Source organism: Xiphophorus couchianus, chromosome 8 (genome assembly GCF_001444195.1).
Source record: "Xiphophorus couchianus chromosome 8, X_couchianus-1.0, whole genome shotgun sequence".
Taxonomy (NCBI): Eukaryota; Metazoa; Chordata; class Actinopteri; order Cyprinodontiformes; family Poeciliidae; genus Xiphophorus; species Xiphophorus couchianus.
This window is the reverse complement of record NC_040235.1, coordinates 21,338,026-21,355,940: the sequence shown is the minus strand read 5'-3', so window position 1 is coordinate 21,355,940 and position 17,915 is coordinate 21,338,026.

The window sequence follows — 17,915 nt, the reverse complement described above, 5'->3', positions numbered from 1 at the left end:
GAAATGTGAAATAAACTTCAGTGGAGCTTGAAAACAAAATATGTGTATATGTTTATGTCTGGTTGAACGATGTGTGTGCCCAGTTGATTTGTTTTTTCCTTTTTTGGTGGGAGGGCATTTTATTGTAATCCATGAGGGGCCCAGAAGAAAATCTTTGGGAACCACTGGAATAAAGCAAGAAATACGGTGAAAATAGCCAAAGTAATTTAAGGCATGTGGCACAAAGAGAAAACAAAACATTACAAAAAAAAATTTTAAATCTCAAATTTTTTACTTTTTGAAGAAGTGAAGGTTTTACAGCCGTGAGCAACAATAATAATGAAAAGCTACGAAGTAGAAAAAAAAACATGACTTTATAATTACAAATGGAATCTGTGGAGGAACATTAAACTTCTAAATCTGTCTCCAGCTTTGGTAAATGCCAAGAAAAAGGAGGATTTATTCATAACAGGGGAAAAAATTATTGAGTCACTCAGATATCAACGTTAAGATTTTACAGCTTAGGTGTAATGAAGAAACCTTCTGTTGTCAGGTACCTAAAGCAATGAAAATACCGTTTATTTTATTTTGGTAGTTTTGTTGCAGAAAAATAAGCTTGACTGCTATTCTCTTAATCATATGACAGAAAATAACACGTCAAATAATCTTTTTTTTTCAGTACAGTGAGTCTAGAACTAGACTTGTGCATCTCCATAACTCTCTTCCTCATATTTTGAAAGGCTTCTCTTTTGGTATGATTTAGCGTGCGACAGCGAGAAAAGGGAATGTGTCTTTTTATTTGGTGTACGTATTTATTTTTACATTTTCATTTTAAGCTTTTTCAGAACATGAAAAAAAGAAGATTCAGCTACAGGTCGAGAGTACTTTTCAAGAATTCATAAAAGAGCAAATAATAAAGGCTTCTGAGAATTCCTGTTGAAACTGTAAAAGATTGATTTATCAAAAGACAGCATATTTCTATCTATTAGAGGTAAAAAAAAAATGTGATGAAAAAGCTGGAAAGTATAATCAAAATAAAACCAGGCTTTGGCAGAGAGCCTTGAGAGAACCGAACCCAAAACTGTTCTTAAATGTGTTTCTTTTTTAAATTTTAGACCACATCCAAATGGCTGGGCTTAAATATTTCCCTTCAGATGAGAAGTTTTTCTCCCCCTTTTTTTCACAGAATGTTAGGGTTGGTGTTGTCAGTATAGACTGACTTTATTTCACTATAGTCATCCTCACCAAAGAATATGAGAACATTTAGTTTTTAGTATTGTTCTTCATTTTTTAAATCACAGCTGCACTTTCATTCTTTCTTTCTTTTTGTCTGCTTATCTTGACCAAGGTTTAAACATCTGTTGCACATCTGCTGGAACGAAGTCAGGGAAGAATAACACTGGAAATCAATGTTTTGCAAGAAACTGTGATCACCCAACAAATTAAAAACACACACCAGTAACAATTTCTTTTAACAAAACTGAAGCTTAAGATCAGAACGACTGAGACACATATTTGATGGTGCGTTTCTATGCGCTGGAGCCAAAAGTGTGTACATTTGTGACATCCTAAAGAAGCAAATCAAAGGCGACAGTAGTACCAGAATGGAGGAAAGAAGTGATCACCAATATCAATCCAATGCGTAACATCATGTTCCTTTCTGATGTACCTCAGAGAATAAATCACGTGAGTCATACGGATCAGCGGTACTTCAAAACGCAGTTGTTTTTTCTAAGTCAAACTGATTTGCAGCTGAAATAGAAAAGAAAACTGAGACTCTACTTTTTCCACTCATTTCCATACTCTAATGACTTACATTTACTGCACACACAGTACCAGTGACACTCAATCATCTAAAAAAAACATCTGTTTAAGAGCTGTGCTGTGAGCCAATTAGCTCATCAGCTCTGTGATGTTTTTTTTCTTCCCTTTTAATGTTAAATATAGTAACTGCCATTTGCTTTATATAACAGCAGGAAACATCAAATGCAGGCAGAATCCCTCTGTATTAGTTAGGAAAATAAACCGATTGTTCTTTCTTCAAATGTAACTCTTTTCAGATTTTGGACACAGTTTAATATTTTTATAGCTATTGCCTAAACAAGGGCCCCAAAGTGTCCATGTTGTTTTCTTCAAAAAGACATTGAGACAGCTAACGATGAAATTCCCAGTTGGATCAATAACGTCTGGTAGCACATTACACATACTCTTGTCATCATGTACGGCGGGTGCATGCGGACAGTCTGATTTCTTTCCTTAACATTTTTCTTTAACAAACTGCTGCACATTTTATGTTTTTGCCACAGATTTAGGGCAGTTCACTGTTTTTCGAGGTTTTGTCAAGAAACCTAACTATTCTCATATCAGGTCCTACGTCAATTTGCGTCCATGTTTGCATGTGTTGACACTGTAGGTTTTTGTTTGTCTTGCCACACAGGATGAGGTCTTGTCTTAAATAAAAAAATTTTGTGAGAGCCCTTTGTGAAATTTGAATAAAAGCCTGTTGGCTGAAACCTTGCATTCTTCCCACCAGCATCCTTCAATCAGAGGCTCTCATGAGGTCTGTTTGGTTATTAGCCAGTGCTCCATATTTGTGAGATGTCACCAGTAATAAGCAAGTCCCTAGCTTTTCTTTCCTGTGTCTGTCAGACAGAAAATTGGATCCTCAGCTCCCGCTAGTCCCCAACGGGACCTTCCACCTGCCAGCACTATCAGTTAGTCTGATGCACAATAATGTCACATGCCACAGAGTGGAAGGGAGCTTGGAGGAAGCCTAGAGACACTATCATGTGTCCTATGATGCTTTCACATGTACTGCATTACCGTAACTCAAGTCACGGAGACACATCTCTTCATGAACATGCAGTGTATGGATGGAGCATGGTTACTTCTTACAGAATGGACAGACATATGTAGCCTACTCAACTACTGTGGACCAAATTACTCTCTGCAAATGATTCAGGAACATAAGTCATGTAATGGAATACAAAACCTTTATCGGAGCTGTGCAAATTATGAAGCAATTAGCAGCACTGCATCTCAAGTAATGATTTTAATTAGCTCTAAAATCCGATTAGCCTTGGCTGCAGTCCTTAAGCAGTGGAAGGAGTTTACCATCAGCATTAGAGGCTTACGTGGTTTATTGTCAGCCCTTAACAGTATTTAAATTCTGTTGAAACATCAGCTGAAGAACAAAGAACCAACAAAAGCCAATGTGAGAAACCATGGGAACTTGTTCTAATTTGATTAAAAGTGGTTGAATACATTTCTAAAATATTTAAATGTACCTTTTTGCTGTAATTTTGTGATGCCGTGTTGTGTCATGCTGCTGCTTAGTATTGTTTCCAAGCCTGGTCTGACATGTTCATGTGAGGATGTGGCATTTTCAGCGTCAGCTACAGCAGTTTACATACAACACCCTTATTGGGAAGTATTTTTACATCAGTATAGTGATCAATGCGTAACTGTTTTATTTGGTTACATGTGTAGCAGTGAAATTAAATTCCAGGACAGTAAGTGACATGAAGGGGATTTCATAAAAATAATTAGAAGGGGTATGGGAACTCAGCCCTGAGGAACCCCTGAGTTGGGATTTGAGTTGTTTTATCAGCACATGCGTATGATGTAGGCTGTTAAAAATATTGTCCACATGGAATTAGGCACACAAACCAAGCAAGGTAGGAAGAAAAGCAAAATCTGCATCCAGAGGTTATTTGTTAAACTTCACCAGCAGAGTTTCTGTGCTGTGATCTAATTGAATTTGTTACCATGACAGAGTTTCAAGCAAGCTAATTTCACAAAAAATAAGTAGGAGTCCTTATTTTAGTTGCAGCAATTTAAATAAACATCAGAGATTGTTTAGCTTGGCCTTTGGTTGCCATCTTTAAGTTTATAATAATGGCATTGGTCTTAAGAAGTGATTGTATTGTAACTGTTATCATTTTATTTTCCTCAGTGTATTCAGAAATCCCAGTATCCATTTTCACTGAAACGCTGTGACATGAGTTTTTTTCTTTTTCTTTTTTACCTGCAGTAAACCGAACTCTGCTCAAGATCTCGCCTTCCTTTAAAAATGCGCAGCTCTTTCTTCCTGCATCCATCTGCTCTCCTCAGTCACTTTTCAAGTCTGAACTCTCCTTTTAAATGGATGACTATGATTCCCCCCTCTGTCGCAGTGTTACCCTTGGTGCGAGCGCGAGGGATCGTCACGGCGGCTGCCAAAGCTGGACCGTCACAAAAGGTTTCCAGCTCCAGCTGCATGCCTGATTGTCAGGGACACGCTGTCTCAACCTCTTCTATTGAAAAGGTTCAGTTGGATGTTCAGCAACTGGGTCAGGGATGGTTTGCTCCTTTCAGCTGCAAGGACACACAAGACAAACAGTTTTGCAAAAAAACAAACACTTAAAATGAAAACATATTTTTGAAATTAAAGGTGGAGGTTATGCTTTAGTGTGCAGTGTCTAATGGAAAAGTATATATATATATATAATTTTTTATTTTTTTACCTTTTAGAGTTCAATAATACCATTTGCATTATGGCAAAGAGATTGTCCACTGGTGTAAAAGCAACCCTACAATTATTTTTTTTAGTTTGAACATACATTTTTAATGAATAAGATTAAATTCATTTTTACTTAAGTAAATTTATTTATTTATTTTCAAGATAATAAAAATAAAGACTAGACATCAGCATGTGACCTTTCACATTTATTTATTTATTTATTTTATTTTCAAGATAATAAAAATAAAGACTAGACATCAGCATGTGACCTTTCACATTTATTTATTTTATTTTCAAGATAATAAAAATAAAGACTAGACATCAGCATGTGACCTTTCACATTTATTTATTTTATTTTCAAGATAATAAAAATAAAGACTAGACATCAGCATGTGACCTTTCACATTTATTTATTTATTTATTTTATTTTCAAGATAATAAAAATAAAGACTAGGCATCAGCATGTGACCTTTCACATTTATTTATTTATTTATTTTATTTTCAAGATAATAAAAATAAAGACTAGGCATCAGCATGTGACCTTTCACATTTATTTATTTATTTATTTTATTTTCAAGATAATAAAAATAAAGACTAGGCATCAGCATGTGACCTTTCTTGTTGAAAGAATTGAATATTTAATGGATTATCTTATTTCTTACTTACTATGTAAGTGTATGTCAGTTGCATATTTTAAAGTTTTAAGAGCCAGTTTAGTTCTACAATTACAGATCGGGAAACTTTCTTGTCTTTCTGGACTTTGAACTAAACTGGTTCTAAAAGCTTAAAAAGCTTAAAAGTCAGCTACTTTAATCTGTTTTCTAAAATAAAAAAAAGACAAAAAAAAAAAGACAATGATTAAGTAAATAACCCGAAACATGCTTTCTGCAATGCACTGCTGTTTTGCCCTTTGTGATAAAATATGCTGTTGAGTCAATATAGAACTACAACGATGTTTTTTTAAATTTACAGGGGCTCCAATCCCCCCTTTTCAAAACTGACGGTGCTGCTAAAAAGCTGTCAAGAATTCAAAAATAGCCAGTCGGATCGAAAACTGGAGGGTCATGCTTTTCTGATTCTGATTTTTGAAGAAAGATTTTTTTGTCAGGTAACACCACTCTAAACCAGGCAGGCGCACTGTTGCTTCAGTATTTCGTCAACTTACTCATGTTTTCTCCCCACATTATCATTCTAATTTTGGTCTTGACATGTCGGGGGGGCTTCGCCAAAGTACTGCAGAGAATAAAGAAACTTCAGATCTCAAGTACATTTACAAACGTGAGCAGTTGAAAGCTGATCACAACCGACTGCAGAATATCAAAGGTGTGAGGAGAGGCAGGGAGTGACTGCTGCTTCAGCTAATCATTCCAGCAACTCTGTGCCACTGCTCCATCACACACATTGAAATTATTCCTCTGACTCCGAAAGGTTGTGGCACGATGAAAGGCCCTGATTCCACAGTCACACAAGAAGATCCTTTATTGGTAGTTCATCAGATATGGAAATGTGATAAAGATAAAAGTGACCGATCATTTTGTTTTGACAGCATTATCAGGAATCTGGACAAATGTGTCTGCAACTTTCAGATTGAAACAAAGTTTTGCCTGATTAAAAAAGATGAAAGCCGTTATGTTAGGAACCTTTTTTTTTAGAGTGGCATTTTAGACAAAGTAATAATGAACTGTGTTGTTTCTACAAGTTGTCAAGACATAATAGCATTAGCCCAGGGCAAGTTTAAAAAAAGAAAAATCGAGTGCATACAGCTAATGGAAGCTGCAGCTTCATTTATGGCTTTTCCTGAGAACACAGAGCGACTGCAGGGAGAGAGAGAGAAAAAAACTGAAGATAAAGTTAAGTATACCTTTGATTATTGCTCATATCATTAGGGATATCTTGCATATATTGACATACGTTTTCCAGAATTGGCTTTTTTTTTCATGGCATACATCCAACAAGTTGTCAAAAACAGTCTTCAAATGTATTAGTGCAGACATTATCGCACAAAAATACTGATTTGTCAGTTCCTCCTCTTCTTTAGCTGTGCTTTGAATCTCCATTATGTTCTTGTGCTATTGGGCTAAGACCCATGCTGGCTGATCACTGGATTTGAGCTGAAAATCCAAACAATCAGAAAAATCTGAACATTTACCGCCTCTAACTTACAAATGCGACAACTAACCACTAACAATTTTCTGGCAAGTACATAGATTGGTGGAGGGAGCGAGTTTTACTGCTTGTCATGCTGCGTTCATGGAGCAGCAAATAAATGAAAACACAGCCGGAATCAGAGTGATGTCCTCTCTCAGTTAATAAATGCTCTCTTCAAGGTTTTTGGCTACAGCTTTTTGGTTTCATGCACAAGTATTGGAAACTTTTTTTGGACTCTAGCAAAAACCTTACAGGCACACACACACACACACACACACACACACACACACACACACACACACACACACACACAAAGACACGCAGTACCCCTTCTAAAATTTTTATTTGCTTTATGGCTAAAAAGTGAATTTTATTTTTCAGAAAATACAGACCCAGCATGTTCTGTTTAAAAGGCACAGCAGCTACTCAACGGTCATTATAAACTGTGTTGGCAATCAGTTACAGATCACACATGAAGAAAATGAGGAGAACTGGCATAATTATCGTTCAGCGGTTATTCAAGGCTAAAAGTGCTCCGCAGTAAATGGATGCACCCTGCTGCTAGGAAAATAAAACTTTTACCGTCGCAATAGCGGTAATCGCATTGGAAAAAGCTGGAGGAGTCGTTCTTTGAAGACTTTAACGGAAAACATCCAGAAGGAAATATGAGAACAAAGATGCGTTTAGACGTAATGAGTTTTTTTCAAATTTTCTTCACCATGTTTCTCTTTTGTATCCATTGTCGGAGCTCAAGACTATTCAGAGGCAGACCTGAGCATGATTTTGTAACAAACAATAAATAAATAAGCAGCGCGAAAGATACATAATGCTTTGACTAATGTACTCAAATTAAAAATGTCAGCTTTTGAAGAAAAATTTGGACTTGAATATAGACTACCTCTACATAGACTTTTTGAAAACAAGACTATTCAGTTTGTTTTGATACGTCTTAACCTCCTAACGTCTAAACAAGGGGAAGAAGTAGTTGCAGAGCTAAAACTTTCTCTATTTATATGCATTACATGATTGATTTTAGAATCTATTTTGAATTTTATATAAAAGTAAGGACTTCCAAGAGTTGGAAGAATGAAGTGAAATGTCCCTAGAGGTCAGAAACTTGATAGGGAAAATCTGAGGTTTCTCATCAAATCCAATCTCAAAATCCAAAATGGCTACCTGGTATATAAACGTTAGTGCTAGCAAAAGCATAAGCAACAATGTATTTAAATAATTTCTTTACACATAAATTAGTACAGTAGGGAGTTTGCAGTTGTGTTTGCAAGTGTGAAATCTAAAACATTGTTCTTTGCCTGCATTGTTAGCCTGATTATTTTTGCGTCTTACTTAGTAAAATACATTGGTCTTAGAAGTTTGAACTAAAACACAGATAAAGTGCTTTATATCTTCTCTACTTCAAAGTTTAAATTTCAGATGGAGACTAAATGCATCTTAAGCAACCACCTTTTCTGTCATCCACTACTTCATAATTAAAAGAAAATCATTTACCTAGCAAATTATTACAATCAAAACTTAATACCTGTGTCAAAGTAATCAACTAAAAAAAATAAGTCGTTATAAGTTGTAACCAAGTATGAATTTCTTTGCAAATTGTTTCCATTCTTTGGCTCTGTAGAAAATTATGCAAAGCACACTTATCAAAACATTTATAACATTTTTGAAAAGAATGGAGGAATGAGGAGTGGCGACGCATAAAAGGCCTCACAATAAATTAGCATTTTTACATTAACCAGGGAGGATAAATAACCTTTACAAATAATTGCTTTCCACTGCCACAACTGTCTCGCACCTTTAATAATTCCTGTAAACTAAATGTGACAGAAACTTTTTAAAATGAATACATTTTTAATTTGATCAGTGTCTCGTAAAGTTTCTACTACCAAACAAAGACATCTTGAGGTATAAACTGAGTGTGAATTACACAGCGATGTATCTATGCCATTTTTCAGCCGGGAGAAGGTGGGAACACATGCTAATCATATTATGCAAATATATGTTGATCTTTAGGAAATGGCAGAAAGAAAGACTACTCAAATAAACAATAATTAAAATAACTGAAACTGTGACAAACTGGACGAGGCTCCACATTTATATTACCGCCAGTGTTAAAGAATGCAAAGACGAATAAATTTTTAGACTTTCTACAGGTGTTCACCAGGGCTACCACTAAATGTGTAGAGCGGCATATTTCACTTTCAATATTGCGGCGGAGGTCTATGCCATATGTTCAACAGAATAATTAGTTTTGGTTGTGAAGATTTACAGTGTGGGTTTCATGCTACGACACTGCCATTGACTAAAGATTGCACGCAATATTATGCATTAAATTCAACCGGAAACAAATTAACGATAACACCTATCACAGCAACAGATCCTTATAGTTTTCCATTTGACATTCATGGCTTTGCAGTAAGCCGTCTCCTGCCTTTTAAGAGACGTGAAGATGTAAGCAGGCTGTAATGCAAATCCCCCCATGGGTGTTCATGAAGTGAAGCCAGGGCAGCTGCATTATCTGCGTCGGAGCCAGTGGATGGTCCTTATCAGATTAAAGGTCGGGGGTGTGAAGGTAAAGCTTTGCCTTGCATCCGAATAAGTGCAGCAGGAACAGTCAGAGCACATATGACTGTTAGCCGTGTCTCTTTTTAATAACGAGAGATGGAGACGGGTTTCTGTTGTCATTAGCACTTAGATGAGCAAAAAACCATAACGTGTGTGCTCTACCAGAACTAATACAATTTTAGTCAGGTGAGCATGGGTTTATTTGGTTTTCATGGTTCTGCAGTAATCTGGCTGGTTACTCGGCTGACATGTTAAAAAGGGATGCATGGCTAATGCCTCTTAAACAATTTAGCAAATAGGAAAGCCAACAACAGCAACAGATAAATAAACAGTGTGAAACAACCTACGTACATAGATATCTCTATATGCAGTCACCTCTATTATCTTGATGTTGAAATGTACAAACATGGATATTTTAATCAATTTAACCCAATAGCACTGTTCATAACAATACAATTTAGGCTACAGTAAATATTCTATGTGCAGCAATGGTAAAATAAATTAACACTGCTACTCAGATGTTGAAACAATGACCCTTTTAATAATATAACTAAATATCGCACAATGTTATCCATATGCTCTACTCACCTCGGCATGCTGGAAGCTTGAAACTGAAAGCAAAACTCAAAGAAAAACTAAATTAATAGGACTATTTGATTAATCCTATTAATCAAATAAGAGGATAAATTGTTTGGAGCAATAAATTGCCTTTCCTAGAAATTCAGTTGAAAATTCAAATAAATAAATAAATACAAGACAGCGATGCAAAATTAATTAATTAACATAAGCAACTTAAACATCAAAGATGTGAGGAATTGTGATGTTCCATAAAATCTTCTTGAAGTCCTTTAGACTCATGTTACAAATACACATTGCACTAGCACACATGGCAAAATAGGAAACACTTAGTGCCTTTCTGATCATACTTGGGTTCTTTATGGGTCACACACACAAAATGAGGAGTGAAGTATGTCAAGTCAATCCTCACAACATACATCTTAAACTCACAACAACTTGTGTCATTTGAACAAATAAAAAAAACAACAAAAAAAACCCCATAAGGTTTCATGCTTGTAGGTTGGTGGGGCAAAGCTTTTAATGCATGTTTGTTGCCTCACCCAAACCGTAGAGATGACCCACACATGTGAGGACTGAACAACCAATCAGGAACCACAGCTCAATGTTTTAAAAGGAAAGGAAGCACCGCACTTTAAAAAGGGTTTACAGAATCAAGGAAACCCCTTCTAAACTATTGCTGCAGGTTTCCCTAAAACCACTTACATTCCTAATGCAACCAAAGTGGCATTTTCATCCCACTAATGGTGGTTGCTGCGTCTCCCAGTAAAACCAAGCGGTACGCGCTTAAATATCCCAGTGTCGTAAAAATGTGACCTTTTGAATTAAGTGAGTCAGAGATCAGACTAATCACTAGAGGGGCTACAGCAATCTCCACTTAGCATTAGTTGAATTTTTAATGGAGCTTCATGAAATAATGAGAAGACAATTTTTCAAAGAGGGACAGAGGACACATTTTGCACAAAATTAATTTCATGCAACACACATGGAACACATATTTTATTTAAAGTGTACATCAGCATCTAGTGTTTGTCTTTTGGATCTTCACAAATGTGCTTGTGCTCCAACGCTTTGGCAATACTTGAGTTTTTAAGCTTTCCATGATATTGCAAGAAAAACAAATTTGTCATGATCATTGGTTGCTTGGGGTTTTCTGAAGGTTTCTTCCAAATAACATTCTAAGTATGTATTTATTTATTTTATTTTTTATTCTGCTTAGAGTTTCCTTTAGTTTATTCCTTGTGTTTAACTCTTAGTTTATTCTTGTATATTCTATCCACATTCCCTTTAGATTGTGTTAAGCATTCATCCCTTTGGTTTACTTATCTCTTCTTTCTCAGCCTGTTTCCCATAATCTTGTCAGTAATCTACTCCCCACTACTTAATCCTCCTATTTCCAGTCATCCCTCACTGGATTCTACTTTGGTTCACCCTTGTTTTTCATAAAATCATTCACTTTCCAAGAACAGCTCTGTCTCTTCAGCCACCACAGATAAAGTGCTTCATTTCTTTTGCCTAAATAATGTGAAATGCATTGGTGTTACCAGCAAATGACTACTGCATTGTAATAAAATGCTACTCACACCACTTCACACCTACTCACCAGGATGTCTCTGTGACTGCATTACGGTGTTAATGTCTCGTTGATACCAACAAGGATATTTAGCAAAGGAAAATTATTTCTGTTGTATTTGGAACTCCTGTCCACAGAGGTTTTTGGAGACACACACTTATATTTAAAAAAGAAAAAAAACCTTTTCCAAAATAGAGATAAAACAAAAACAGTGCTCATGTTCATGTAGAATTTATGATGTAAAGGCCTGGTTCACACAGTACATGTTCGCTGTTGTTTTTTTGTTTTTTTTGCGCTATAAACATCAATGGGGGCATTGATTTATGTTCCTTTTGCACATCATTTCTCCTTTTTTTTCTGGCTCGGTTACAGCTGAACTTTGGTTCAGCACTAAGTTACAGTACGAAGTTACAGTACTAAGACAAAACAATGTAATGCATAACACAAAAAGATCTAAAAACATTTTATTTCAAATGATCTGGGGTAGCACAACTCTGGACGGAATGTAACTAAAATTTTCACGTCTGTAAATCTGGGGCAGGTGAAAATTAAATTACATATGCTATAGTGTCTGGAGCATTAACTAGTACAAGGTATTCATTTTCAGAAGCCACTGAAGTGTGAGACAGATTTACAACACAAGGAGTCTGAGTTTTAACCATGTGAGGTCAACTTCAACTCCCCGTGGAGCCGTATTGGATAAAAAAAGGATTGGTGTCATCCTCCTCCCATATTAACAGAAACAATAGTCTGCCGATGCTTTGTTGTACATATTCAGTGTGGGCGTGCACGTGTGTGTGTGTTTGTATTGAAGTTTGATGCTTTCAAGTGTCAAAAATGTATGGGATCTTTCACAGCAGTAAAAATCGTACTTTTGCTCATTTCACTGTTGCAAACCAGCTGGCACGTTGCAAGATTTATCAACTTTCTTGACCTCTTCCTGGGTGAGTTTGAATGCGCAACATTTTGTGCATTCAAAAAAATAAGGTTAACAAAATAGTGTTGCAGTTGCACCTAAAATATTTCAACATCCACCAATAGAACATCTCAAACTCTAAAGTGGGTAGAAGATTTGCTTGACTAACTTTTTGGACAAAATTTGCTTTTAGGAGTAGTTTTTCTGAATATTTATTTTTCCTTTGCTTTTATGTGAGTAATAATGCAATGGCGTATGGCTACTTGGACCCAAGTGCTGAGATGAGGAACCTGGGACGATGACGAAAAGTATGATTTAATAACAGAACAGAGAAGGTAAATCAGATTGAGGACAAAAGGAGGTAATGCATTCAAGTGACTGAATCTTATAGTGTTTATAGTGGAGATTTGATTACTGGATGTTACACAGGTGAGTAAATGAGCTGATGGAAAACAGGTGTACAAGAGCAGGAAATAGAGGAAATGAGGCAAAAATGACACTACTAGCCAAAGAAAAAAACAAAAATCAAATAAAATCCAATATAAGATGGAACAATATAATAAAAAACAATCAAACCAAACCCAAGTCTAACAGATTGTGAAAGCTCCCTCATGGAGACGTTTGCCTACTCTTATCCACCTCTCCTTGTACTTCTGCACTCTTAATAGTATCTTTTTGTATTAGAAATAAGGTAAAGTGATATAGATGTGAGATCAAAGGCTTGTTCAATAAAAAAATGACATAAAAAATATCAAAGAGCAAAAATGTTTCTCGGTACAGAAAGAAGTTTGAGAGTTTAACATAGCAGCTTCTGCACTGCCTGGCAATGGCAGGGAGACAAAGTAATCAACAACAAAAAGCTTTGAACTATTGCAAAAACCTGCAGCAAGACTTAGTGAGTCCAGACGGTGAGATGTGTAAAAAAAAAAAAAAAAAAAAACTTACTAAATGCTGAGGAGCTGCTTGCCACAACTCCCACGATGTTAAACAATACTAACCAAAACCAAAAGTAAACTCTTCTCCAGCTGACTCACAACTAAATAAACAAGCCAAAGAGGATTTGAAATTTAGATCTGTGGAGTGACTAAAAAATACGTGTGGTCCTGTTGATCAGTGGTACGTCTGCATAAACCGAAGAAATAAGGTGAACAGAACACCTTCATAGTTGAGAACTAGCCTAATGTTAATCAGAAATGTAGCCCACTAGATTGTTGCTCCGCTCCAGCCAAAGCGCCAAAGAACTTCGGGTCAATAAAACTTTTTAACTGCTGCTTTTTCTCCGTGTGAGTCTCTACAGATTGAAATTAAGCTAGAAGGTGCTGTCCTGCCATAAGTTTGCAACAGGTCATAGTAGTGGAGGCTTGCTACACCAAGTGCTAAAGGTGCTTGTCATTATAGCGTCAGAACTACAGTAGTCATTAAAAGTGACTTTTTGAGAAATCAGGTTTTGCACTTATTTCATGTGCTTATTGCAATCAGCTAAAAATCAAAAATCGTTGATCATGTGTCCAAACAGAGGGAGGCATCATTTTGAAGTCTGTGAATGTAAAAACCACATTGGTGAAGTTGTTAGAAATTTATTTCTTAAGAAAAACAAAGAAAACAAAATACATTTTCTACTCTTAACAGTGAGTTTAGTCTACTGTACGTTTCATAAGAATTGTGTGTAGACCACAATAAATATTTAAAAATGTGTCTTATGTATCGGTGGTGCTACGAGTTAGAACATGAGGCCATGAAACAAAGAGAAAAGTGTCGAATTTTATCTGCGGGCACAAATAAAGCTGAAATGGTAGCTTTGGGGTAAGTTGAGCCACTGGCATGTCATCGAATCTCAACTTGCCAACTATTCAGTTTTAGAACTTTCTTTCCAAATGTTAATGTTTGCTTTCCAAGCCCACTAAAAAAGCATTCTTTCTTTTTTTCTTTACTAAACACCTGCTTAGCAGTAATTTGAAACAACAACAAAAATGTTAGAAATGAGGAATTGTGTATAACAAAAAAAACTGACTTTTGTTTCAGGTATAGGAGGAGGTGAGTTGGGCGGAGGATGGATTGGGTATGCTAAGGGAGAAAGAGAAAATTTAGGAATATGACTCAACTTACCCCATACATGAAATAAGTTGATACATCAGACAACGTTTTTTGGACATGCTAAAAAAAAAAAAAAAACAGTTATGTTTACACTTGTTCTGACTGCAAAACATCCTGAAATATATGCAGATATGTCAGTTAGTGACCAAACTAAAGTTGCCTTGATGTAGTGATCTTAAATATGGAAAATGGCTCATCTTTACCCCACTCACCCCTATGTGCATTTGTGTGTGAGGAGTTTAATGCAATTTCAAAAAACAACTTAGCATAGCTCTGAAAATAACTAAACACTGTTTTGGCTGCCAATTCAGTACACTTGGAAAGAATGAATAGACTGCACTGGCAGAAAGCAGAGTGTCAAGGTTTGACTGGAATGCCTTGAGCGTCTAGTGGCTCTCAAGAGATACGGATTCAATCATTACCATCATTTGCCATCTTTTGAACTCTGAATTAAGAGCTAGATCACATGGCTGGCATGACTCCTGCAACACTCTCACGCACAGACACAAACACACCCGACCAGCCATGACTCACACGCCTTCAAGACAATTAGTGGATGCAGCTTAGCAGGCTTGCTTTCAACCCCGAGCAGACTTCAAATGCTATCTGTGACAGGTCACATTGTGGCGGAGGATTTTCAAAACAGCAGGGTTATCAGTTGAGGGATGTCAAACATTAGTTATTATCGGATGTTCACCGCTACATTAATCGTATTTACTTTCAGAGAGATAATTACAGGAAGGTCTCTAGTCTAAAGTGTGTGAAGTTTTACTCCAAATAGCACTCCGAAGCAGCTATATAATGCATCAGCGAGGAAGGGTGAAGGATCGAAAAACAAAACGCACAGAAAGCAATAAATAGAGTTAACTGGGGCAGTAAAAGTAATAAAATCAGTCAAGCTGGAAGTGAAAACTAAACAGCTGTGGAATTATGGCATTTCATTTAAGTCATTCATTGCCAACGCCATAGCCACAGGTGTAAAAGAGAAAATAAAATATAAAAATTTCTTCCTGAACAGAAAACTAATGCATATTTATTACATATGTGCCTATACTTTCACAGCAAAAGTATATGGATTTAGGACACAAACATATGTGTTTATGTAAGATATGCTTCAAAGTATGTCTATGTGAAAGCTAATTTGGTTTAGAAAACATTCTGCTTGTTTCAGTGAAAAAAGTGCTAAACCACATTGTACAAATGAGGTTCTACGTGTCACTAGATGCATTTCTTATATTTTCTATGTGATGTATTTAATATAAGCTGTTTTATTTTACTTTACACAATATAAACTGAGTCACACAGTTACTTTTGCCACCAAGACTGAGGCAAGACTGTCTCTTTGACTCTTAAAATGCATTAAAACTGTATGTATTAAGTCTTCCTGCACATCTTAATTAACAGCACTTAATGGTATCTCTTAAAAACATATGCTCCTAAGCAGCAACTAGGAGTGATGTCAATTTATGGAATGCATAAGCAAATGACATAAGCAATGAATCTGTTTCATTAGCTGATTTTAGATAGTTGTAATAGGATATCTAAAACACACACTCCTCAGTGTATCTTGAACACAATCTCAAATGTGAAGACTTAGATAAATTACACATGCACGCATATATGTCCCTATGTAGGGACATATAGGGACACACCTTATATGTCCCTATATGAAAGGGACATATAAGGTGTCCCTTTCATATAAGGGACACCAGAGCCCACAAAAGACCCCCTGGAGGGGTAAAAAAAAATTACACATACTTTCGTTATTTAATAAACAAAAAACCAAAATAGGAAAACTAAAAGCATCCCATGATAAGCAGTTTGTAGAACCCCTTTTAGTATTGATAACTTAGAGGGGTATTCTTTATTACTTTATCAGTCTCACATGCTGTTGTGGAGCACACTGTGTCATGCATTATGGCAGAGGATCTCTATTTTACTCTTATGCATATGACATTGTATCAGAAGTCTTGTGGTTGATAGCAGTCGATGCCCATACTGTTTCCTTCCACTCCAAACTTGTGGAATCATTTCTTCTTTTTTTTACTGATTGCCTGTGTTGTCTATGAACACAACAGATGCAATATCATCAGCCTTTCAACACCGTTCTAGACAGCTAGTATGCTGCGTTTAATCCTCATCAATCCATAGTTTACGCATTTATTTTTTTCCAATTGTCCAACTTGATGTTAAAGACACTGAATCAGGTCTATAGGATATGAGCCAGAACTCTTTGTTTGCAATTTTGATGCTTTGCAATGGGTGGTTTTATGGTAAATTTGATGGTGTTTTCACTTTTAAAAAGATAAAAGCTTCCATTAAATGGTTTCATCTGGTTAACAATCTTCCTCATGGCAGAATGACAAACTCAAAATTGTTTGGAAGCTTTATGCTTTAAAGTCCTAACGTTGATGGACGACCATATTCTTTAAAAATGCATAGACATGCATTTTATTCCTTCTGTTATTGTGTTAAAACAAAACTTTCTTTCTAGTCCAGCATTTTGCCATAGCTCCTGACTATATAGAAATCCTTAAGGTTGCAAATAATCAAATTATCATCAGAATTTGGTTTGATTAGGAGGACCTGACTGCTATCTACTTTATTAGCAAGTAGCAAGGGTACTTTGTTTTGTTAAATACAGTTTTTCCACTTCTGCTATGATCTATTTAAATAAACATGGACATTTTCGCCTCTGTAATGCATTTTTGTACACTTAAAGTAAGATTTACATATTTTTAGAACATACAGATCACATAAATTGTTGTTTTGTGCTATACTTAGACATCATAGAAATGAAAAAGGATGACCTTTTTTAAATTACAATGACTTTATGATAAAATCCCTAGATCTTGCTTAGAAAAAAGTAGAAAAACACTGCTACACACCAGCTGGGAGAAATTAGATTTATAGAGCTATTACGGTGGCACATGATTTAAGAGATAACTAAATGGAAGTTAATCATTTCTCCTGAATAACTACAGATTAATCTTGATAACGGTCTCACACAGGTAGATCAACAAAACAAAAACACATTCTAAGCACATTATTGGAAAGTTTTAATGGTTCAGCTGAACAATTAAGAGTTACAGAGATATTCTTCTTAGGTTTTGACAAGTTTAATTAACCCCAGTTGAAGTTTATCACGCCAAAAATGCCCATCAACATTTTTTTATTTGAAAAATATTTTATTTAGATGTGCTAGCTAGCTTAGTTTAAAAAAACAAAAAACAAAAAAAAAAACCTAAAACCCAAATGCATTCAAATAGGCACAGACATGAAGAGAGACTGAAAAGAAAACACATGCTGTTCCCCAATTATAAAATGTGAATGTTTATTAAATGTCGACAAGAACATTAAAACACAGTATCAAGATTCAGCAAAAACAATCTATTTTACGTCACCAAAAAAAAAAAAAACAGAAAGAGAAAACATAGTTAGTTCTGCGCTGGGAATGAAGGAAACGGAGGATGGAGGGAAAGGGGGCTGGATAATGGAGGTGGGCACGGGAGAAAAAACACAGCATTAGAGAGGGTGGGAGGAAATAAACA